The sequence below is a fragment of the Marmota flaviventris genome, chromosome 7, assembly GCF_047511675.1.
Source record: "Marmota flaviventris isolate mMarFla1 chromosome 7, mMarFla1.hap1, whole genome shotgun sequence".
Lineage (NCBI taxonomy): Eukaryota > Metazoa > Chordata > Mammalia > Rodentia > Sciuridae > Marmota > Marmota flaviventris.
Window position 1 is genome coordinate 128328551 of NC_092504.1, and position 26198 is coordinate 128354748.

The 26198-nt window shown below is 42.9% G+C and overlaps 1 protein-coding gene and 1 pseudogene across 2 annotated transcripts in view; both read left to right on the forward strand.

The window, feature by feature from the left end:
- The window catches only part of Maml3 (mastermind like transcriptional coactivator 3), a 398437-nt gene that overhangs the window by 170075 nt on the left and 202164 nt on the right, over window positions 1–26198 (forward strand). The gene's annotated exons all lie outside the window — the stretch shown is intronic.
- LOC139706540 (small ribosomal subunit protein uS8 pseudogene) lies at window positions 2729–3100 on the forward strand (annotated as a pseudogene).

Consider the following 26198-nt stretch of genomic DNA (forward strand, 5'->3'; position numbering starts at 1 on the left):
CACATTCAAGTCGATTTCTCTAGCTGTCCCTCAAGCCAATCTTTATTCTTCAGCCTCTTTTTGCAATGTTTTGATGTAGCTTCAGCTTAGGTCTGCCGGGCTGGTGCACTGGATTAGTGGGAAGTCAAAAGGCCTCTGTTGCCATCATTCAAGAACATCCAGGATTGAATACTTATTCTTTCCTTATGATATTTTTGTCACCTTTCAAGCCTGTTAACCAAAGGCTTCTGATTGTTGTAAAAATAGCCTGCTTAAACAAAAAAGGACAAAATAAAACAACCACAAGCCAGGCATGGTGGCTCACACCTGTAATCCCAGCTGCTCAGGAGGCTGAGGCAGGAGGATGGTGAGTTCAAAGCCAGCCTCAGCAACAGTGAGGTGCTAAGCAACTCAGTGAGACCCTGTCTCTAAATAAAATACAAAATAGGGCTTGGGATGTTGCTCAGTGGCCAAGTGCCCCTGAGTTCAATATCTGGTACCCCCCCCCAAAAAAATAAAACAACCACAAAGCTACACTCCAATTTAGTAAAAATACTGTTGCCACTTTGTTATAAACTGATGATCAGGATCAGCCAGAATGCCTGGTTAATGGCATCAGACATTGGTAAGAAACACCAAGATAGCAAAAGGTTTTCCTGTGGCTATGAGGTTCCTGCACATAAGGGGTGAGCCCATCCTATTAATAATCCTGTCAAACCAGAGCTGCACCTTGTGAATTTAAATGCATCTTAGGAAAGGAAGGGCAGAGACAAATTCTGCCTGTTCACCTTTGATGAGCTGACTTCCACCATTTTTCTAACATGAAAAATCCTTGCGTGTTTCTAGTTCCGAACATCTGGAGAATGGCAGGGGGTGGACGGCGCTGTGTTCTGCATGTGCCGCAGCCGAATGTGTTCATCATAAACGGGGTGCTCAGTGCAGATGAATTTTACAAGTTGAGAAAATAAGAAGACTTGAAGGGACACATTTATTTGTGAAGAGTTAATAGGTGCACAGGATCCACATGTTTAAAGATCTGAAGGGGGATACGAGGGAGCGAGCAGAAGGGCTGGATTTGAAGCAGTGTTTTATTTTTCTGGATTTGTTTCAAGCAGTATGTTTTTTTTTTTTTTCGAGTTGACGACACTGCCAAAATCATTTGCGTTGGAGGTGGTGGGCGAGTGGTGGTGGCTTTTTGTTTGCTTGGTTTTGGCTTTTGCTGATGGAAAAAGCCATGAGGATAGCCATGATGCAAATGTTTTTCTTCAAGTTAATTACATTACTTGGCCAGATATTTCTTCCCCGGCGTCCTCCCTTCCCCCATCCTTTAAGCTCCAGTCTTTTAGCTTTTGTGTTCTTACAAGAGCCTCACTGGTAATAAGCAGGTGTATTTGGGGAAAATATGAAACATAGTTTAACAAAGAATCACACATAGATTAAAAGGATAATGAAAGAACGATATATTAAAATTGATTATCTTAGGCAAAAATGCACCCATGTAATAGTTTTTGTTGTTGTTGTTGTTAAAATGCAGTTTTCGAATTCTAGTGTCTTTTTAAATATATATATGAATGTATATTTTTATTTAAAACAAATCAGCTCAGATATAGGAAGGGACATGAAGACAAAAGCCACCCCATCATTCTCAGAAGCAAATCGTAGGGAACAGTAAGAAACTGGGTGATGTCTTGGCCTTTTCTGCAGCTTTGTGCGGCCACAGAGGCTGGCTGAGCTGTGCCTTAGAGCACATGGAAGAGCTTGTGATAGAACAAAACACACAAATGGAAGAGTTCAGCATTCAAGTTCATGTAGAAGAATCCTGAACCTTCCAGTACATTTGTGTCATTAAAATCCAAATGGCTTACTTTACAAGATTTTGTGATAATTACACAGATCATGAGATTCGTCTTAAAAAAAAAATAGCAAGGAGTTATTTTTGGTTTATGAAAACATGAGGGCTTATGGATGGCTGCTGTTCAGGAACAAAATGAAAACATTTTAAGAGGTGGGCCATCTTGGAGTTGTGGGATACTTTTACCCCTCCTAACTGGTTAACAATTTAGTTATTAAAGCACAGTTTTGTTTTGTTTTTCTATTGTTGGGGTCACTTGCTCTTATTATGTGCCAGAGAACACTTGTCATTGTGCACATGTCTTCCTGATTCTGGGTTCAGTAAGGCCAGGTGCCTGGAGTCAGCCATGGCACCATCAAAATTGACAGCTACATCCAGGGCCTTTTTGTTGCCATTGTTCTAGGGACCTTGGTACCAAGTACGGGCCGACGTGTGCCTGGATTTAAAGACCGTTTGAGTTGTATTCATCAAGAGATGGGAGAAGTGTAGAATAAGCAGAAAATCCATTGTTTAGAATTCAGTAATTGTACTAAAAGAGTTAAAAACAAAAATGAGGAACATTAAGACCCATGCATTAGTTGCAGTCTGCACAGTACTTTCCACGAGTTGTAAGAAGTGAGCTCTCCTGTTATTCAAGGCCATGGATGGCCCAGTCTCACCATTTTGGATGCAGTACAAGTAATCTTCTTTTTCAAGTGGACATCAGCCATATGGCAAGGTGGCATTTCATCTTGTAACAGTTCCTCCTGTGGAACATAAGTACCATGGTCTCCTAAGAAGGAATAACACTTTGGGGAAGGCTCTAAGAACTATATCACAGTTCTTTCCTAACCTCAAAGTATGATTCGTTCTAGCTCTTTCTGCCATCTTCCCATGCTGCCATAATGGCGCACACGAATGTCCTGGGTGGGAGCTCTCAAGAGCAGTGATGATGCTGAACAGAGAGGAAATACTGGGTTCTTCTCAGGCCATGTTCTCACGTCACTGTGGGATTCCTAAATGTGATGGTGCATCATGGTTACATTGGTGAATTTGAAATCACTGATGATCACAGAGCTGGGAAAATTGTGAACTTCACAGACAGGTTAGACCAGCATGGAGCAAGTGACGAGCCCCAGATTTGATGTGCAACTCAAAGGTCTAGAAAAATGGCTGAAGAATTTGCTCCCAAGCCATCAATTTGTTTGCATGGCACTCAGTTGGCATCATGACCACAAAGAAGCAAGACCCCAACACACAGGAGGCAAAATCCTGGAAGTCCTTTTCTAGGAATGTAACATAAAACATTCAAGTGAACAAAACAAACTAGTGAACAAAAACAAAAATTACTAGTTCTAATAGATAATGTTTTATAGATAAAATTTTTTGAGGTATAAAAAGACATAGAGTCAAAATAACAAGTGAAAATTAATCATTGGTTTTTAAGTTGCCCCTGAATCCCCCTTACCATGGCTAGGACACTCTGAACAAGAATAAAGAGTAACTTTTATTACTGGGATTCTCTGAGCTAACACTCTACCTTGTGGTATAATGCGATTCTACCAATGTGTTTTAAAATTTGACACAGGGGATTATTAGCCAAAGAAAATAGAAAATGTGTATCTGTTTGTTGGCAGCTGTTTCTTGCAGGATTCTCATTGTCAGCCACACAAACAAGATATTGTAGCTCTGTTTCTGACCAATTGAACTCACCCAATTACTAATTTTTATACGCTTGCTACTCAAAGTAACGTCCATGGACCAGCAGCTTTGGTGTTAACCAGTAACTTGCTACAAACACAATCTCAAACAACATTCTAGACCCATCAAACAAGAATATGTCGTTTTGCAAGATCCCCAGATGATTGGTACGTACATTAACGTTTGAGAAGTCTTGTCTGTCCTGTTCATGAAGGTCATTCTCTAACAAGCTCTTCCTTCCGGAGATATTGAAATAAGTTGTAAATTAAGACATAGAGAAAGAACTACAAGTTTGAATAAATGGCGGGAGAATCAATTTTATTTGTGGTTATTGTCTTTCCCTTTACTCACCTCTAGTTTCCAATACAAACTTACTTATTATGGGAATTTACCATGGGAAAGAAGAAGCACTGAGATCTCCCCAGGGAGTTAACTTTTGGAATTTCCAAATGGAAATTATGGATGGCTGCTGTTCAGGAACAAAATACATATCTTCTGAATTAATTGACTATTTCCAAAGTTTACTTTTACATGGGAGGCTGCTAGAGTGGAAGTCACACTAAATGGCATTTTTTTGGTCTCATTCCTCTCTTTTTTCCCCTTTGTTGCTTCTTGATTAGTTTATTTCCGCATTTGTTAGGATTTTTTTGTCCTGCACTACTGGGGATTGAACGCAGGTTGCACTACCCCTGAGCTACACCTCAAGCCCTCTGGCTTTTCAAAAAAATAAACCTTTTTTTTCCTTTTTCTTAGAACAGCTTTAAGTTTGAAGAAAAGTTGCACAGAGAATACAGAGAGTCCCCATGCACCCCATGCCTAGCTTTCTTGCTTTTGGACCAGAGTTGCATTTCTCCTTTTCCTAGATTCCCTTTTTCTTAGATTCCCGGCTAAGGAAGCAAAGTTATAGCAGTGAACACAAATAGTATTTGATTAAGGCTAATTACAGTGCTGTCACATAAAAAAGGGGTGAAAAGAAAGCTAGCTTTTTCAAACAGCAATGAAATAACCTGCTGTCTATCTACTGACTTAATAGCTTTAATTGCCAGAACATAATCAAGATCTGGTGAATTTGTTTGAACATATCAGCAGGCACCAGATATTTCAATGGGATAAAGTGGGGAACTAGGTGGGCTCTGAGTCAACTGAAATGGCTCTGACAGAGAGAGCTGTGTAACCCAAAAGGCAGCACCTGTTGGAGGGGCACCATGATAGGATGAGCTGGTTCATTCACACTCTGGACCAAGGAAGTTGGAGGTGTAACAGGACCACCTCAGAGAAGCCTCCCTCTGCTAACATGTCTGACTCCTTATTTACACCGTGAATTAGATCAGGAAGGTAGTTTCATTTCACCTGGGGACTCATTTTACTTCCGATGGATTGAAAACTTTTTCAGAGTGACGTGAAAAATGTGGGCATTCCCCTTAACCGGCTTTGTTCATGTGCCTCAGATCATCAGGGAGGAAGTCACACGCGACAGTGACCATTTCTCTGTCATTTTATTGTCCTCTACTTTCTAGCTCTTGGGAATGTGGGACTGGAGACCAAGGCACATGTAAGACAATCTACCTCTAGGAAGTGAGTTGCACAAATGACTTTGAAAAGGGAAGCCCTGGCAGGCCCACTGTGGGACCTTGGAAGCCTGATGGCATTTGTGTGGTGCCTCCCACATTCAGATATTCACTACCTTTTTCAGGATAATCTAAGGAAAGGATTTCTGCTGGGAGTTGAGTGTGTTTCCCTTGAGCTTTCTGAAAACACATGGTGTGCAGGTAAACATACCCCTTTTTGTGGAATAGTAGGAATAATTTGTTCTCTATTTTGGAATCATTGAATTCCCTGGAGTTTCAGAACTCTTTACAAACATAGCACCAAGTCAAAATAGTCTCCAAAGGAGGGAAATGTAGGTGGTGTTTTCCTAACTTTGAGAAACAGATGATCTTGCAGCAGCAAGAAGAAAATAACAGCATAGATTCTTTTCCCACACCAGCTCTGCAGAGAGGGTGGTCATGGCTGATAAGTTGGCAGAGCAAATGAGAGGAGATGGTTTCTGTGTTACCCTGACCCCCCAAACTATTGCCTTAGGCCCCCCCTGAGAAGCCTCCATTGGGCCCAGGGGGTCCGTCTCCTGGGTCCACATTGAGGCTGATGGGTACCTGTGGCTGCTTCTAGAACCAACCACCTGGACTAGTCTTGGACTGAGTGATGGGGACTTAGATACAGAACTGGCGCTGGGGGTGATTCCTCTCACTTCTTTTTCTTTCTTCTTTTCCAGTCAGGATTTTCCCGAATCTCCCCACAGGCTGTGCCTTCAGCAGTAGCTCCTGGGAAACAGCTGGGGACTAGGAAGGCTCTTGCTGCTAATTTTCAGATGTGCAAAAGGCTTAAGGTGTCAGGAGGACCACGGAAAAGAACAGAAGTCTGGGGGGTTTGCTTTTCAAGTCCTTGCTGCAGTCTCTCTCTCTCTCTCTCTCTCTCTCTCTCTCTCTCTCTCATTTTCCTTTGCCTCGTCTCCTAACTCTTTGAGATTTAAGAGGCCCAAAGTGAAGTTTGTCCTAATTTTAAACTTGCCTCTGTGGCTGCCCTGTAATTTTCATTCCACAGCTTAAATTGGAACGTGTCTCCATAGGCTGGCCTCGGAACATCTCCTTCTGTGATGCTTTACCAAGCTCCGCTCGGTGTAGCAGAGGAGCTCCGGCGTAAAAATCCAGGACTCCATTTTTTGTCAGGAGGCCGCCATGGGAAGGGCTTTGTCCAGTTTTAGAAAGTAGAGGAGGAGGAGGGCAAACGCACCCCCTGGCTGAAGCCAGCCATCTCTTAAAGCAGACATGTTTCTGCAGGGCTCACAGGGTGAGGTGGTTCATGTTCTTTCTTCCATGCAATTAAATTTGGGAAATTTTTTTTCTTTTTTGAGGGGGTACCAGGGATTGAATGCAGAGGCACTCGGCCACTGAGCTACATCCCCAGCCCTGTTTGTATTTTATTTAGAGACAGGGTCTCACTGAATTGCTTAGGGCCTCACCGTTGCTGAGGCTGGCTTTAAATTTGCAATCCTCCTGCCTCAGAGTCCTGAGCTGCTGGGATTACAGGTGTGCACCACAGTGCCCAGCTTAAATTTGGGAGATTTTGACTGAGATGAGCTCAGATTCTTCTTGCCCTGGGTATTTCCCAGATTCAGGCTATGTCCCCTTCATGAAGATCATGAACATCCTCATTTTCTCTAGGACCTGAGTTCATTTCTTTCTCCCTGCCGATGGATTACTTAGAATGACCTTGAGCCTCCATGAGCTTTCCTTTCCTCTCAATCTCTGGGTTCTCTGTGGTTCTCTCCAAATAATTGATATTCTCTGCTTTCTAATACTCTGTGTTTATTACATGCCAGGGATAGGGTAGGGAATAGAAAGTTTTTCAGTTGATTGTTATTAATTGTTATTGATTAATTGTTATCGTGATGTAGAAGTCAAGAATTTCCTTACCATTTTAATCATAGGTATTGATGGCTTAGGTAGGTCTACTTCCATTGGAAAAACAGAATATTAATATTTGCTATCCATGAATCACCCGACAAATAGGAGACGGATTTATATGTAACTAGGAACATGGAAGAGATTGGCCATCAAGGTATGTTCCTCAGTAAGAGCCTGGGCTTTTCCAGATTGTTCCACAGTAGGTAAGCAGCACATTCCCTTCAGGGCCCAGAGCGCCTCAGAAATCTCAGTGCCTGTCAATCATGGAGGCAGAATAGGCTTGTCCTCATGAGAACCACAGCTGGCTACTTGGATTTCTGTCCCAAGAGCACACCTGCAGTCTGACATCCATCGCAGCTGTACATTCGCCATAGACCAGTATCCAGCATGAAGCGGAGAGATCTTGAATCCCCCCGAGGTGTTTCAAGAGTCAGTGCCCCACTGAAGCAGAGAATTGGGGATGATCTGCCCAAAGCAGCCCCACAGCCGGAGCACCCACAGATACAGAATCAAGACAGCTAAGACAGACCGTTTCTCTGGGCCCCTGCCTGAGCACACAGATCTGTGGGCTGCCTGATTTTTATAGGAGATATCAAGAACCGTGAAGCATGGAGATTCAAGACAAGCTGCTCACTTGACTACCTTTCTTCATCTAGAAGATTTGGTTAAAATGCTTTAGCTCTCTCTACCCTAGTCCAGGGTCCTGAAAGCCAGGCTCCTCCATTCAGTCTCTGCACAGACCTAACGGATCACCTAGGATTCCAGCTCTCATCCAGTATAACCACGTTTCAGAAATGGAACACGCCGCTGGTCACGGGAAAAGCCAACGTTGAACGATGGCTATGCTGGTGTTGCCCCAAGACTGCTGCAAGAAAATCCAAGGCGAGCCAGAGTTCTGTAGAGCAGTCAGCAGCACCATCATACCTGTGGAGGGTGACAGAGTCCCATGACCACTATGGCCCTGGTGCTAGTAGTTTTCCAACCCGAAGGGTAAATACTTCAGGTCCATGGACAAATTGGGGGCAGAGCTGGGTTGGCTGCAGTAGTAGCGGAACTTGAGACCTGGATGTAAAGACAGATGTTGAGGTGGCTCTGGTTTCTCAAGGCGACTCTCTGGGTATGCCTCATCCCTTGCCAGATCCGCATCTCCTACCCAACCTTTACGGCTCACTTAAATGCTGCCTCCTTCATGAATCATTCCCAACCCTGTCCCTGCCAGGAGAAGTCCGTCCCTCCTCTGAGTGTGGTTTGACTCTTTGGTAGCTGGCGTGGTGAACTTTACATTTAGCTCTTTATATACACTTCAGTCCTTGAGGCTAGGGACTCTGCCATCTCGATCCTCCACCTTGTCTCTGGTGCTTGGGCCACATCCAATAATTATTTATTGAAAGGAGAAATGAATGAACAAGGAAAGAATTCGACCATGGCATAGCATCTCTAGCGCATTAGTGGCCGTGTGGTATGTGAGCATACTCAGCAAGTGAATCCCAGGAAGCTCCTGACCAGTAGTGTAGCCAGAAACACAAACAAGAGCGAACAAATGAGGGTCCTGAGACATGGAGAGTGACCACCCCATTTGACTCCTCCACCGTGTCCGGCTCTGCCCGTAGAACCTTTTGTCTACATTTTGGGTCTGTTATCAGGGCTGGGGATTGTTTGTAGAATTCACTCAGGAAAACTTAGTAATTTTCCAACATAGTTAATATTCAGATATGAAAAATCGCTTACAGTTTAAATGGTGAGTAGATGCTAATTTATACATATATACTTATGCTTGGAATGCCTAATTAATGATCCTCCGTGTCAGTCACGGGTATGTTAATGAGCTGCTTCTGCTCCTGTGTCATGACTGCATTGCTCCCACGGAGCTTGAGGTTGGGGGAACAGCCTCGCTGTGGATTAGCCCATGATGCAAAATAACAATAACAAAACAAGGATTCCTAAGTTTGGGAGATGGAAGTGTCTGATCACAATGACTTCGTGTGAGAAGATGGAGAGACAGTCAGAGAACACGCAGCTGGCTCCATGCATGGCCTCTCTCCTCTTGCTGAATGCAAGAAGTTGTCCTGATGCGCTGGACTGTTTTTCTCTGGTCCAAACACTGATTCACTGTCTTTCTAACTCTGTACCCAAAAGCACTCTAGATAATGGGAACTCTATTGATTAGCATTACCCCGTATTTGGATGTTATTTTTTTCAGGATCCATAAATGCTGGCTTCTGAGTCCCTTGCATGGTTTTTCTTTCTACTGCCTTCTTAATGCACTTTTCTTTCTCCCCAAAAATTTTGCCTATTTTTCAAGGCATAGAACTCCCCACTTTCTAGTAGAGGCAGGTTGGGTTTGGTTCCCACTTTACTTCTTTTTGGCCTTGTGACTTTGGTCAAGTTGATCCACCTCTCTTGGTCTCTGTTTCTCCAGCTGTAAAATGCAGCAAGAACACCAATCACTTTAGAATAGACAGGAGCTCTAGGTGAGTTATGCATCTGAAGCCCATTTCAAGGCATGTACCAAGTGACGGATTGCCCCCACTTATATTTTCCTTCTCTTTTTCTATTCTTCCCTTATAAAAAAGGCAGCAGCAAAGAACACAAACATCTGGAGCTAGGTTATCTGGGCCTGACTTCTGTTTCTGCCAAATTCTTGCTGTGTGACCTTGAGCAAGTTGCTTAACTTTGCTGTGCTTTGCTGTTCCTTGATATATAAAATGTCAGTGCTTGGCATTTTGCAAGTGTTTGAAAAAAGCCAGCTGTTATTATCTGACAACCTAAGCAGCTGGGTGAACGTGGCCCTGAGGCATATCGGTCTGTGCATTGGTGTTCTCAGTACTCATTCTCAGGGGTCAGGAAGCCCTTCTCTTGGCTTAGGATTAGATGCTGGGCCTCTTGGACAGCCATAGCAGGGGACACAGTTCCTTGTTCTGTTTCTCCAGAACAGAGGGCCCTTTCCTCGGTTGCTGTTTCCTCTGGAGATACCTGCTTCCCTGCAAGGGTTACACAGGAACAGATCTGCACTGCCCCCCACCCCCACGTGTGCAGCTCCCTCGGTTCCTTTGTGCAGGGGCAGGGTCTGGAATGCCCAGGCGCTGCCTCCCTCCCTCCCCACTCTGACAGGCTGTGGGAGGAGTGAAGGGCTTTGTGTCAGGCTTTTCATTGGGGCCTCTATTTTTCCTTTCTTTTTATGCCAAAGGCAAATAGTTAAGTTTGCTTGCCAGAGCGAGGCTTCTGAACCACCCAGCTACCCTGACACTCCTGGGACATGCTATTCTCCAACCGGGATCAGAATTTGACTTTTCACGATCCTGATCTTGCACTGGAATGGGCTGCTTGGCTTTTGAAGAACGGTAAGGCAGTGAGTCCAAGTAACTGGCCCCAAATTAGCAGTCACACTTAGCCCCTTGAGTTGTGATTTGCAAGGGATCCTTGTCAATCTCTGAATGGTGGACATGCCAAAAATCATTATCCCCATTTTACAGTGAAAAAAAACCTGAGGCTCAGAAGGATAAGGTGAATTATCCACCAGTGATACAGAGAGCAAGTCTGGTATTCTGACGGGAGCTCAGAGATTTCAAACCGGTTGCTTTGAATTCATTAGAAAAGGCAAGATTATCCTGCAGTAACAAATCCACCCTCCCCGGTGTCCCCTTGGCTCCATTGGCTTTATACAACACATGTCCCTGATACATTTCCAGCTCAGGTTGGTGGGAGGAGATTATGGAGGCTCTGCTCCACCTAGTCTCTCAGGGACCCAAGCTGACCCAAGCTCCACCGTGTTATCACTGCCGTGTCATGTGACCCCCAGGTCTGCTGCTGCAGGAAAAAAGAATGGGGTGAACTCATGTCAGTTCTTTCTCCACTCATACCTGAACTGGTGACTTGGCCCCCATCTAACTCCATGAGAGCCTGGAAGTTTTCCCATGATACTCACAAAGCAGCCAGCTGTGATGAGCCCCAGAAATCCCTGTGTCACAGGTGTTATGGCTGGCATATTTCAAGACACCATTCAAGGACCTCTGAGCTGGCACATGCCTGTAATCCCAGCAACTCCTGAGGCTGAGACAGGAGGATCATAAGTTCAAGGCCAGTCTTAGCAATTTAGCGATACCCTATCTCAGAAGAAAACTAAGAGTCAGGGTTGTAACTCTGTACTAGTAATATGCTTGCCTAGTCTATGGACTAGTTACGTAGAGAAGTTAGGTTTGGGTGTCCTTTTGGTCTGAAAGATCTTAGCATATTCAGATATAGGTGGGCCCACAAGCGAGGCAAAAGGTAAAATGGTTCAGGGCCAGCCTGGACTCCTCAGGACACTTCTAATGCAAAGTGTATCTCTTGCATCCAACCCCATTCCTTAAAGTGATCTGCCACCGACCAGTTACTGATGGGATTCTTGTGTTGGGGCTGCCCTGGGCTCTAGCCACTAGGCTCCCACGCAGCACTTTCCCTATGGGTATTGCCCTGCTCTCCGGTTCTGGAAACAGATGTACTTGTCAAAAGCAGAGGCTCCGCCAGTGGGAGCACCCTACTCAACACAGCAGAAATTTTCATAAAAGCCTCCATAGGAGCACAGACGTGCTGTCCACTCCCCTTGTCTTTTGTAAATGAAGTGCTTTTTCATAAAGTGAATTTTAAAACATAAAATAGCAATCCAAAATGCAGTTGCTCACAGTGGCAATGATGATCATAACTGACGCTGATCTATGACATGGTTCTGTAGGGGACCTTGCGGCTTCCCCAGGCATTGCCAGAGTCTCAGCAGATCCTTTGGGTTTCAAAAGTCATAAATGTCATTGTGTTCCAGGGATATGAATTGGGAGAGTGAAGCGATTCATCTGGGGTGGCAGGTGACACAGGTGGACAGATGATAATGGGGTTCCTCAAGTGTGCCCCAGCCTAAGAGACTTGTTAATGGTGTAGTTTCTCAGGCCTCCCTTTACAACTGCTGAATCAGCATTTCCAAGAAAGGTGCAGGGAATCTTCCTTTTCCCAAGCTCTGCAGGGACTCTCAGGGCACACATTTAGGAACAGCCCTGTCCAGCAGTCACCCGCCACCCCTGGAGGGATGAGAACGTTCACCCCAAAAATTCAGAGGTGCTGTAGGCATACCTGACACTTCTTCCCATCCCTTGAGTTTTCTAGAAATGAACAATTTTATGTATTTTTAAATGTCAACACTTTGTACCTTTGGTTTTAAAATAGGCCCTGGGGATGAATAATGTGTGAAAATATTCTCCTGGAGGTCTGAAATCTGGATCCTTTCGGAATTCGTCTTTTTTCTTGTAACTTTTGAGTAGGTAATACATGCGCATAGAATGAATTCAAAAGGCTAGAAAAGAGAAGTGTCTCTCCTATCTCTCTTCCTGTGTCCCAGTTTTCTTCCCCACGGGCCACTGGGAGTACCATTTTCTTCTCCATGTCAACTTAAGCACATATAAACATGTAAGTGGACAAATGCTTTTTTAGAAAATTTAAATGGTAACACATCCTATTTAATGCCTATGACATTGTGTCTAATTGATCATTTCCCTCTGACACCACTTACTGATTTTGTACAGTTTGTAACTTTGGTGAAGGAGAAGTGCCGAGATGCCCAGTGGTTTACCTCCCTCTCATGCAATGGCCCACTGGGAGCCGGTGGCAGTTCCTTCCTCTGGTAGCTCCTTGATGGATCTTGGGATCTTTGTCCTCCAGTTAGTGGATGGGAAAAGAGAGAGCCTGGAAGAGCCTTGCAGCGTTGCTGGAGGTTTTTATGGACCAAGCCTGGAAATGGTGCATGTTGTATCTGTCCACATTTTTTTTTTTGGAAGAGTTAAGTCCACGTTAAGAGTTAAGTGCATGTCCACTTACCAAGGTCGAATCCACATAGTTGGAAGGGTGCACATGTCTCTGGTGAGGAGCTAGCCATTTCTGCCACAGATGTCATTCCCAAATGTACCTGGTTTTCTTTCAATTACAGGGAGTGAAATTTTGTTTTCCTCTTGGCACAGGAGAAGACAGTAGGAGGTTGGTAGGGATTTTTAGACCACAGTTGTGGTCTGTAAACTTGGAAAAGCATCACTTTAGACAAAAATCCAAAGAACCCGTGGAGCTTTTGTCTCCGCTCGTGTGTGAGCCCAGGTCCCTGAACTGGTCTGTGCCTACCTGATCACTTCTTTTCTTGAACCACCTTAAACTAAATGACTTTGCTATTATCTAACCCCAACAGGGCTCAGATTAGAGAGATTCCAGAATTCGCAAATCCCAGTCTGCCTATCAAACATGATAGCCATATTATAATAGTCCTCTTCAAGCTTTCATTTAATGGATTCTCTCTCTCTCCCCTCCCCCTTTTAATGCTAGGCCTGCTACCCAGACATTTTCTGGCACCCGTTTTTGCTTACAAAAGTTTCCTTTGCTACTGGAGGAAAAAAGAAAAAAAAAAAGAACAAACACAAATCAGCAACATAAAGAACTTTTGCTAAGTGAAATGCTGGCCAGGGAGAAGTTCTCAAAGCTGCTTGGGAAGTGGCAGCCTGACCCCTTCCTCCCTCCTCTCCATGAACCAGCAGCAGGGAGGGAAACCTAGTCTCCCCGGGAACGGCTCCCTCCTCCACAGCCCTGCGTGCGTCAGCCCCCGAAATAGAAGTGTGGAGACCGAGTTGGAGGGGAGCGGAGGGGAGGCTGCCTCTGCTCCTGCCATCCAGCCCCAACTGGCCACGCTGGGTCCTCGCTGGGGCCTCGGGAAGCATTTCCGCAGCTGTCTGCTTGTCCTTGCTGGTTTGAATTGACTCTGTGGTCACCGTTATCCATGTCAGCACATTCAGAATTGCTGACTGTAAACACTGGAGGCAGCTTGCCTGCTACTGGAGAAGCCACAGGGAGAACAGCTCCGGGCATTGGGGGATTTTCTTGGTGTGACATCTCCCTTGCTCCCAGCACAAGCCCTTTGCAAAGCATGAGGCTTTGCGGTTTGGGTAGGATGAGGAGAAAGTGGAAGGAAAGGAAAAAGAGATGGAGGTTTGGCTTGTTGAGGCTTTTTTTTTTTTGGACTGGGGATTGAACCCAGGGGCAATTAACCCCTTAGCCACAACCCCATCCCTTTTTATTTTATTTACTTATTTGTTTATCTATTTTTTTTTAAAATTTTGAGACAGGGTTGAGTTGCTTAGGGCCTTGCTAATTTGCTGAGGCTGGCTTTGAACTCACGACCCTTCTGCCTCAGCCTCCTGAGCCACTGGGATTACAGGCATGTGTGTGCCACCATGCCTGGGGATGTCTTAAGAAAACAAACATTGGTATATTACTGGGTCTTTGGGGGCTGCAACAGAGAGAAGAACTCCAGAAGCTGAAATGGGTGGGGCTTGAGCAAGCAAGATGGGACTGGAACCACTGAGCCCCACTGAGCCCCATGCAGGGAGGTTGGAAGCCATTAGGGCAGCAAGATTGTCCTGGAGGAAAAGGTCACCAAGTGCCATCTGTAAACTGAGCTGCCTCCTCACATCCTTCAGGCTGGTTCTGAGGGACACAGAAAGCCTGGACTGGGGGGAACTGCCCATCTACAGAGCAGAACTGGGCTGGATCCCTCCAAGCAGGGTGGCCTGGGCTCTCTGGAGCCCCGTTTGGGGACATGTATACACCAGGGTGCATGTCGTTACAACCTGTCATGTCACAGTCATTCGCAGAGTGGGAGTGGATTAGAATCCACCCACTGAACCAGGAGAGTGAGCCTTCCTGCTCCAGAAGGTTGTCTGCTTTGTGTATAAACACACAAACACACACACACACACACACACACACACACACACACACCACATTGGACTGGACTCAGTACTACTTAATAAAAGAGTTACACATCTGAGACCAGCTCATCCCATACCTTGCAAAGCACCTATAAGTCCCCAGCAAAAAGTCGGGCTAATTTTAATTTATGGGAATTAAAGAATATTAGAAGGTGACCATAAAGTGCTTCCGCTTTTATATTCTTGCCATCCGGAATCTACCTACTTACCATCAATTTGGGGGTGGGGAGAGAAAGAAATAGAGAGAGATGTGGGGTGAGAGCTTAAGGAATTTGGCTTATTGGGGATGAGGGCCGGTGAGTGGAAATTGGAGGTTCTAATAGTCATGAATGTATGCCTAGCACAGTGGCGCACATCTGTAATCCCAGTGGCTCAAGAGGCTGAGGCAGGAGGATTGCAAGTTCAAAGTCAGCCTTAGCAACTTAATGAGGCCCTGAGCAACTTAATGAGACCCTATCTCAGAAAGAAAAAAAAAAAAAGACTGGGGATGTGGCTCAGTGGGTAAGCACTTCTGGGTTCAAACCCCAGTACCAAAAACAAAACAAACAAATAAAAACGATGACCATGACTGTTGCAGTCTTGAGGCCAACATGTTCAGGCATGAAGTACAGGTGAGTTTTCTGTGATGTAGTCTTAAGGCAGAAAGATGCCTCTTGGGTACCTCAGTCTTAGGACCTTTACCTGCCTAGGTGAGATGAGACCCACCCACAGTATGGGGGGAAATCTGTTGTCCTCAACATCTGCCCATGTAAATGTTAATCATGTCTAAAAAATAACTCCCACAGCAACATCTACACTGACATTTGACCAAACAGCTGGGCCCCATAGCCCAGCCAATAGGACACATAAAATTAACCATTACATAGGGGAATTCGGGGAAACTGAAGATATATTCCTGACTCCTCGAGCAGCTGACAATCTCATCCCAATGATTTCAAGATAACATTGCTGTCTTTAGGCTCCATAGGTGGATAAATTTCGTGTAAATTAATCTTATTTGTAAATTGAAAATAGAACATTATATTCAGGTTTCCATAGATCCCATGATGGGAATGTCTTTAGAATAAAAGCCAGGTTGTCTCGACGACATGCTGGTAGTGTGACATGGCATAATCTCTGTTCCAGGAGACATTCGTTGGAAAGAGTCTTCTTTACCTCAGTGTCACAAAAATGGTATAGTGAATGAGAGAGTGAGAGTGGGAATCACTGATTTCCACCACCACCCCCTGAACTCTCAGAGGCATGCTAGTGAGACGTAGAGGTGGTATGGCTGTATGGAAGTGTTAACCCTGGGGTGGGCTGTCTGCTTTCAAATCCCAGCCCTGGTGCTACTCCTGCATTATTTTATCTCCAGTGCCTCAGTTTCCTCACATATATGATGGCAATGATATCTACCTGTTTCTACCTCCTGGGGATCTTGTGAGGATCCATTGTATTAATATATATGTGTCTGTACCTAATTAGTGCCACCTAAGTGTTTGCTATCATGATTCCTTCCTGGAAATGTGCACAGATCAAATCTGAGTGAGAGCTGAGATGGAGGAAGAAAAGTTTCCTTCTTTTTTTTTTGTTTTTGTTTAATAATGTTATTGTATTTTGTAAACCTTTATTTAATTTATTTCTTTTTATGTGGTGCTGAGAATCAAACCCAGTGCCTCCCACATGCTAGGCAAGAGCTCTACCACTGAGCCACAATCCCAGCCCCTGAAGAAAAGTTTCTAGAAGCAGTCTTTCTGCTGGAGCTTTGCTGTAATTCAGTCCATGTTTGAGACCACTGTTTGAACCTCCTTTGGGAAGTTCCATTCATAGTCCTCTAGATGAACTGAAACCAAGATGGAGCTTCCTGGCCTCAATTTCTACACCATAGTTCATAGCGTCATGGAGGATTTCTAGGGTATTAATAATGAGCTAATACACCTATGAATGTTAAATGTCTTGGAAGCAGTTTCCTGATGAGCAAATAGCAGATGTGGTGATGGTCATGGTCTAATTGCCCGAGAGGCAGTTAAATATAGTTTTTAGTCCATTCTGAAGCAGTTATTTGAAAGCTGAAATATTTTCTCGAAAGGCCCAGCAATTGTTCTTAACAGTCAAATGAAGCACAGGGGTAGAGCAGCAGGGGTGTCTGGGAGTGGGTTTGCTTCCTATATACCTAATTTCCCTTTGTAAATTGTTGGGGGTTTTCTCCATGGGGCTTGTTTGGTGTACCTCTGTTTGATATTTGGTGCAAAGCAGAAGCTTTTATTCTTGTAAAAATCCTAATTTAAAAATAGTGCTAGTTATGTTTGAGTTCTTCCGTGTCCAAGGCACTATTTTAACTCTTTTATATGTACCATCACATGTCATCTTGAAAATAATCCAACCAAGTTGCATACCCATAATCATCATTATTTTCCATTTGAGGACATTGTGGCTTGGAGAAGTTAACTTGGTCCAGGTAGCTGGCCCATGGTAGATTCCAGGTGGCAGGAATACAAAAGCCCAAACTCTTAACAGCCACTCTCTAAGGACTTTCTTTATGTTCCATAAGTTACAATCAGCCTTACTTTGCACTAAGGACTTTAAGTGCTTTGTGGGCGTGGGTTGAGCTGGGCTCAGGTAAATAATTCTTCTATTAAGTAGTGCTGAGTCCAATCTGATATCTGGGAAATGTAATTTTCATGCCACTATTTTAGAGTGTGTAGCTTGTCTTCCATGTACAAACATCATCTCAGGAGGAGGCTGGGGTCGGCCCTCGTAGAACGCTGAGGTCTAGAAACTAGGCTACAGATAGCCGTCCATGTAAGCGTAGTCAGCAGCACTCTTCAACCTTGACAGCAAGAAGGAAAATGCCATTTAAACAAAATGGTTTAGAGCCATGAAGAGGAGGAGGCAGGGATCCAGTGTCCCAGAGATTTGAAGAAAAATCTCCATGCAAAATGAAGAAATAAAGCAGTACAATTTTCATGTCTACTGTAAGCGTATTTTTCAGAAAGACTCATTTTCTTATGCAAAGGCAACACTGCTGTATCAATGACTAATGTTAAAAAAACAACAATCAGAGTGGTTGCACAATGCGGAGTCTTCCTCTATATTTAGAATAAAACTTTGTGTTTTTACTGTCAGAATGTGAGCTTAATTATAGCATGTTGCAAACTTTGCTTTTGTAAAGAGTCTGTGTGTGTGTGTGTGTGTGTGTGTGTGTGTGTGTGTGTAGAGGTTTGTGTGCTATTTCTTAGTTTTCCTTCTGAAATATCAATAGGAGTTGATGTAAGGTAGTTTAAAAAGTGTAGTTATTTCTTGACCCTCAATGAACTGATAACCTCCCTGAGACCAGGAAGCATATTTTAATCTGTTTTAGCTTTTCCATACAAATTTATATTTATTTACTTATACAATCAGGAATGTGATCTGGGCTATTTAGGAGGCTTTCATTTTGATCTTTACTTAAATAATATATTAATTATTCTTCTGGAAATAATTTTTTTCAAGCATGGAGACTTGTCTTTAAAAAATCAGAATTATTTATTATGTGACCTCTAGAATTAGCAGTTATGTGTGTGGTATGGTTATTTCTTGGCTACTAGGGGGCTACCTTTGTATATTTGCCCATACCTGTGTGTTTAGCATCCGCAAAATTATTGCATTGAGATTATTCACATTGTCAGGCTCATTACACAGACTGAAAAGTATTTGCTTCTAGGCTTAAGTCCTTCAGATCAACCATGAAAATTTGCTCAAGCCAACATTCCCTGAGCCTGAAAGCATCAGCCTGGATGGTTTGTCGAGATAATTAATAAACTTCTCGCTTTCAGAAACCACTATTATGATGAAGCTGATGCATATATTATCTTGAGTTTCTGGATATAAGACTTTACCATACCTTGCACAGGCACATTTTCAGGATTATGTATATTGAGTGATTAATTCAAAACAAATCAAGATGGAACTAGAAAGATAAAACCATTTATAAGCTCACCTTTGGGGGAGGGTTTTATTTTCAAGGTTTGTTGCTTTTTTCCATTCTACCATGGGGGAAAACTTAACATTTTCTCATTAGAAGATGTCTGGTGCTAAAATAGAAGGTAGTTCATCAGGCCCAGGAGGTGTGCAGGGCAGACTGTGCCAGCTCCTTCACCTTGCATTTTTGTTTGTTTCCTAAATGACTTATTAAAACCACTGCCTAAATAACTGCTTTCATGTTATGTATGTGGATAAATAGATGAAGTGCTGCTGGCACAGCCATGACCAGGAGGAACTCAACATTTCAACAATTTAAATAAAGTTGTATTAATTGTGTGTGCAGGGGAGGGGGTTGCATTGGAGAAAACATTTATTAAGTATCTATCCTTCAACAGGCTGCTTAAAACTCAGTGAAACAAAGTTTGTGAGTCCCCAAGTGGGAAGCCTACCAATTCAATGTCATACGACAGAGGGGAGGATAAGTATGACTTGTTGATATTTAAATATATTTGTGCAATTGAAGCTTTGACTGTTAAGTTATATTTGAAAGAGTACAGAGTGGTATGAAATATGCTGCTTTGTCTGTGGTTTTGGTTTTAGTATTAAGTATAAATGTTTGGCTATTAAAAAACCAAACAACAAAAAAAGAACTGGCATTCATCACTCACCTGTCCCTAAAACCAAATATGAGACTTTAAGGTTTAGGGATAAATATATTTTAAAAAAATGTTTTGTAACAAGGTTTAGATGAAAACACATCACTGTACTGCTGGAGATATTTAAACGTGTGAATTCCTCAGATGCAAATAAAATGGTTATTCAAATAGTCTGCAGGAATAGGAAGAGTTGTTGGCTTTGGAATAATTCACTCTGAATCAAGAGCCTAGAATTTAAGAGGCAAGAAGCTTCTTTCCTCAGTAGCCCAGGTCAATAAGGAGAAAGGGAGGACTTTCTAGAAACTTCTTTGCACCTTTCTAGAGCCAGGCTTGTTGGGGTTGGGGAGAGTGGAATCATTTCTTTAAACTTTTGTCCCTGAGCCTACAGCCTCACCTTACAGTATCTCATGGTAGTCCAGACTTTGTATAGTGGATAATGAACAGATTGTGCTTATGTAGCATATAAAACCTGCCATTGCAAGAGGATCTCCGCTGTACATATTTCGTATAAGAAAATCCCATACACTCATTACAGTAGGTGTGGGACCCAAGCTGATGCACATCTCATTCTGGTTCTTTCTATTTGGGTTTTAGCCAAAATCACCCCCTACATCATGGCTTGAATCCAAAGCAGGCCCCCTCTAGAATTCCAGGAATGCAGCAGTAGGGGTTGCTCCTTAAGCCTCCTGGTTGCCTCCCTCCCCAGGGTTCAAATTACAGTGGCGCCCTATTCTTCCTCCTTAATGCTTAGTTCCTCCTGTACCTCTTCTTTTCTCTCTTTTCAAAGCATGGGGGTATTTTACTTTTCTAGCCCCAGGCCATGTATGAACTGCCCCCCCCCCCCCCACCTCTAGCCTGTCTCCAGGTCCCCACAAACCTGGGACCTCTTTACTCTCTTCCTGTTGATATGACCTGTCTCCAGTATCTTCTTTCACATTTGAATGCTGTAAAGAATATATGATTTTTTTTCCCCTCCCTACAAGAGAAGCAGCTCTCTACCCGTTAAAGTTTTGTGATTAGAGGGAGAAGGCACTATTGAAAACAACCTTATATTTTAGCTTTTTTCATGTTGGAAGAATCTTTTTATTTAGGTGAGACATTCTTTCCCAGTTTGTCAGCACCCCATTTCTAATACATAAAGAAAATAAATTTTGATTTTATATATTTGTTGAAATTTTTTGTGTTTTGTTAGAGAAAACGGATCCAAAATACCAACAGGCTTATATCAACATTATATCTTGGCAAAAATTCAATATCAGTTGTTTTGAGTTATGCTGGTTATCTAATAAAGCAGAACACAAAATGTTGCCTAAATTAACCTGTCAAGCTGAAAACGTTTTGTCTCTGTGATGTCACAGAGAGTTGCTTTATTCAGCTTTGGGAGATACAATGGTCAAATCACAATTCAGTTTTCTAATGTAACTGCTCGAACATGTGTTTCTACACAGTTTATACATAGAATATGTACCTTCTTTATATGGAAAAGCACAAACCTGAGGTCTCTGTAACTAATATCAGGAGTATATACCACAAGGGCATATTTGGTAAGAAAAAAATTAATGAAATTGTGTCTTATTTAATGTTAGTTTAAATCAACTTTTTGATGAGTGATTTAAGTGAGAGAGAGCCTAAGACAGAAGGGGACAGTGAGCTCATGCCATGGTCACAGGGTGGTGGCTCTCAGATAAGGTGTCTGCTTTGGTTCGTCTAGACAGTGTTATGTCCAGATTAATCACGGGGAGCTTCCTTCAGTAATCACGAGGGGTTCCAGGCCACCGCGTGTCTGCAGCAGGACAGGGGACAGGAACTAGCAAGGCTGTGTTCTTCAGCCTTCATAAAAGAGCACTCACTGTAAGCAGCATGGACTCCGGCATCTCTTGAGCTTGGCTACTAAAGAAGTCCTGAAATCCTCTGGGTTGTGTTCTCCTGGATATTATGGCTCTTTGTTTCTGTATTAAAGGTTTCTGACATAAAATAATAGGTTGGGTCATTTATTCAGTTATTTGTAGTCAAACTGAAATATAAGAGCATCGTAGACCAAAGGGCCAGAGCTGATCACCGCTCTGTCTTGCCCCAAGCAAGGCTGTGCATGTATCACCCCCTAAACACACACATGCATGCGGCACACACCTATGCACAGAAAAGAACCGTGCCTTAGTTGAGGTCTGATCCTTACTGTCTTTCTTACTGCCCTAATTCTTCCCCCAGCCATAAAGAAAGACTCCAACACCAGTACCAACAACAAATTTCAATTGTCAACTGGTACCCTAGTTTTATGTACCAGAATTAAGCTACAGCACGATCACTGGGGAGAAAACTTCTAACCAACATAAGTATGACTGAAAGCTCACACCTAGGCCTCAACCTACCTCCATATGTTGATGGCTTTGTTTCAGAAACTTACGGTGATACATACTTATAAGTCAGTGGATCATTTTTGCAGAATCTTCATAATTTTGCAGGGAAACCAAGGGCAAAACACATATACTACTTAGGCTAGAAAAATCTTCTACCCTGAAAAGAATTTTCAAAGATTGTCTAAATATAACTTATTACCAAATTCTGTAATCTGGGAAGCACATGTTGCCAATCATATACAGCTACATCTAGAGGCAGAAAACAAAATTAAAAAGCCAGCATGTTTTTATGAAAACTAAGAGAATATTATGTTGTCATAATGAAACTTAGATCAAATCGACATAGTAGGAGGAGAGAACATTTTAATTTATGATTGTGAAATGAACGAACACAATTGTGAGATCCAACCCATTCATCAGCATCACTCGTGGTCTATATTTATCATAGCTTATAAGACAATATCATTAGTAACAAAGTCTGTGAATTTATCAAAACTCCTAAGTTATGCAAGTAAATCTTAATAAACAGCAACTCCCTGGAATTATCTCTGCCTGCTGGAACATGGCAATATAGAATCTGAGTGGTGCCGTGTTCCTAAAGTGAAGGGTGATGTGTGCCCATTGAGAAGAGGGAGAGGTAATGGCCCCCGTGTGAAGAAACTCAGGAAACCAGTGTGCTGGGGAGAAACCAACCTTGGAGATGGGTCTAAGGACTCATTGGTAAAGCAGCTAAGAAGTGTCACAGTTTGCCTCCCTTACAGATCACTCACCTTGACCTGGTCTAACATACACCACACACTGATGTATGTTACTGAATGCCTTCTTTAGGTCAGAGATGACTGCCACTGTAATCCTTACAACTGGGGAATTATTATCCCATTCTACAGGTGAGGAAACCAAGACTGAGAGCAGCTAAGCACCTTGCACAAAGTCACATAGCAGGGAAGTGGGTGAGTACAGATTCTAACCGCTCCTTACTAGAAGGGTCCTAGCAAATCTTTAGAAGGTGCACGACTATGACATAGATTGGGTAGGCCAAATGTGGAGAAAATGAGCTGCCCCGATACAAGTAAAAGCTGTTCCTGTCGACTTAATTGCAGCAATCACAGCAGCATTAGGGGTGGAGGGGTGAGAAAGGGGGATTGTAAGAATGCCTGGGAAACCCGATTCCAGACAATGCAGAGCTACGGCAGGCTGGGCAATGAGAGCGCTAACCTGCATGTAGAGTGTACAAGATTCAATCCAGCAAAAGTTTACTGAGATTACACACAAAGCAGTGTGCCAGTGACTTGTCCAGAGATGCAGGAGGTCTCCTACCCCTCAGGCATTTATAGTTTAATGGAGAAAAGTGCTCTCATTGGAGGTCTTAACAAGGCACTGTAGAAGGACAGGGCACAAGAGAGTAAACTTGAACTCAGGGGTTTGGAGAAGCACAGTTGAGTGTGTGGCTTTGCAGTTGGACTTTGAAGAATAGAGAGAGTTTTCACCAGGGATGAGGGGGCTGGGGAGGAAGATGGCAATGAGTGAAAAGGGCATCCATCTGGGCACAAAGGTCAGCACAGAGGTACAAGGTGGGAGCGTCCTGAGGATTGGGCTGGACGTGATCAACCAGACTGACCCATCTTATAGAGAAATTGAAACATGGTAAAAAGAAATTTGAACTTTACTCAGCCATGGAGAGCCACAGAAGTTTCCCGAGGGACTTAATGATGTCTAGAGGTGTGTGTGAAGATGCTAATTCCGATATCTTTGTCAAGGATAAAGAGAAATGCTTTTGAAAAACAGTTTATACAAGAGAGAGGGGAGCAGCGTGTGGTGGTACAAGCCTGTAATCCCAGAGACTCAGGAGGCTGAAGCAGGAGGATCAGAGTTCAAGGCCAACATGGGCAACTTATCGAGATCCTCAGCAACTTAGCAAGACCCTGTCTTTAAATAAAAAAATCAAGCTCTTTGTATACTCTGGATATTAGGGCTCTATCTGAAGTGTGAGGAGTAAAGATTTGTTCCCAGGATGTAGGCTCTCTATTTACCTCTCTTATTGTATCTTTTGCTGAGAAAAAACTTTTTAGTTTGAGTAAGTCCCATTTGTTGATTCTAGTTATTAACTTTTGTGCTATGGGTGTCCTATTGAGGAATTTGGAGCCCGACCCCACCGACTGTAGATCGTAGCCAACTTTCTCTTCTATCAGACGGCGCGTCTCTGATTTGATATCAAGCTCCTTGATCCATTTTGAATTAACTTTTGTGCATGGCGAGAGAAAGGGATTCAGTTTCATTTTGTTGCATATGGATTTCCAGTTTTCCCAGCACCATTTGTTGAAGATGCTATCCTTCCTCCATTGCATGCTTTTAGACCCTTTATCAAATATAAGATAGTTGTAGTTTTGTGGATTGGTTTCTGTGTCCTCTATTCTGTACCATTGGTCCACCCGCCTGTTTTGGTACCAGTACCATGCTGTTTTTGTTACTATTGCTCTGTAATATAGTTTGAAGTCTGGTACCGCTATACCGCCTGATTCACACTTCCTGCTTAGCATTGTTTTTGCTATTCTGGGTCTTTTATTTTTCCATATGAATTTCATGATTGCTTTCTCTATTTCTACAAGAAATGCCGTTGGGATTTTGATTGGCATTGCATTAAACCTATAGAGAACTTTTGGTAATATCGCCATTTTGATGATGTTAGTTCTGCCTATCCATGAACAGGGTATATTTTTCCATCTTCTAAGATCTTCTTCTATTTCTCTCTTAAGGGTTCTGTAGTTTTCATTGTATAAGTCTTTCACCTCTTTTGTTAGGTTGATTCCCAAGTATTTTATTTTTTTTGAAGATATTGTGAATGGAGTGGTTGTCCTCATTTCCATTTCAGAGGATTTGTCGCTGATATACAGGAATGCCTTTGATTTATGCGTGTTGATTTTATATCCTGCCACTTTGCTGAATTCATTTATTAGCTCTAATAGTTTCTTTGTAGACCCTTTTGGGTCTGCTAGGTATAGAATCATGTCATCTGCAAATAGTGATAATTTAAGTTCTTCTTTTCCTATTTTGATGCCTTTAATTTCTTTCGTCTGTCTAATTGCTCTGGCCAGTGTTTCGAGAACTATGTTGAACAGAAGTGGTGAGAGAGGGCATCCCTGTCTTGTTCCAGATTTTAGAGGGAATGCCTTCAATTTTTCTCCATTCAGAATGATGCTAGCCTGAGGCTTAGCATAGATTGCTTTTACAATATTGAGGTATGTTCCTGTTATCCCTAGTTTTTCTAGAGTTTTGAACATAAAGGGATGCTGTACTTTGTCGAATGCTTTTTCCGCATCTATCGAGATGATCATATGGTTCTTATTTACAAAGAGCTCAAAAAATTAGACAATAAGAGAACAAACAACCCAATCAACAAATGGGCCAAGGACCTGAACAGACACTTCTCAGAGGAGGACATACAGTCAATCAACAAGCACATGAAAAAATGCTCACCATCTCTAGCAGTCAGAGAAATGCAAATCAAAACCACCCTAAGATACCATCTCACTCCAGTTAGATTGGCAGCCATTATGAAGTCAAACAACAACAAGTGCTGGCGAGGATGTGGGGAAAAGGGTACACTTGTACATTGCTGGTGGGACTGCAAATTGGTGCAGCCAATTTGGAAAGCAGTATGGAGATTTCTTGGAAAGCTGGGAATGGAGCCACCATTTGACCCAGCTATTCCCCTTCTCGGTCTATTCCCTAAAGACCTAAAAAGAGCGTGCTACAGGGACACTGCTACATCGATGTTCATAGCAGCACAATTCACAATAGCTAGACTGTGGAACCAACCTAGATGCCCTTCAATGGATGAATGGATAAAAAAAATGTGGCATTTATACACAATGGAGTATTACTCTGCATTAAAAAATGACAAAATCATAGAATTTACAGGGAAATGGATGGCATTAGAGCAGATTATGCTAAGTGAAGCTAGCCAATCCCTAAAAAACAAATGTCTAATGTCTTCTTTGATATAAGGAGAGTAGCTAAGAACAGAGTAGGGTCGAAGAGCATGAGAAGAAGATTAACATTAAACAGGGATGAGAGGTGGGAGGGAAAGGGAGAGAGAAGGGAAAATGCATGTTAATGGAAGGAGACCCTCAGAGGTATACAAAAGTACATACAAGAGGAAGTGAGGGGAAGGGGAAAAATAATACAAGGGGGACAAACGAATGTCAGTAAAGGGGGCAGAGAGAGAAGAGGGGAGGGGAGGGGAGGGGAGGGGAGGGGGGATAGTAGAGGATAGGAAAGGCAGCAGAATACAACAGACACTAGTATGGCAATATGTAAATCAATGGATGTGTAACTGACGTGATTCTGCAATCTGTATATGGGGTAAAAATGGGAGCTCATAACCCACTTGAATCAAATTGTGAAATATGATATATCAAGAACTATGTAATGTTTTGAACAGCCAACAATAAAAAATTAAAAAAAAAAAAATAAAATAAATAAATAAATAAATCAAA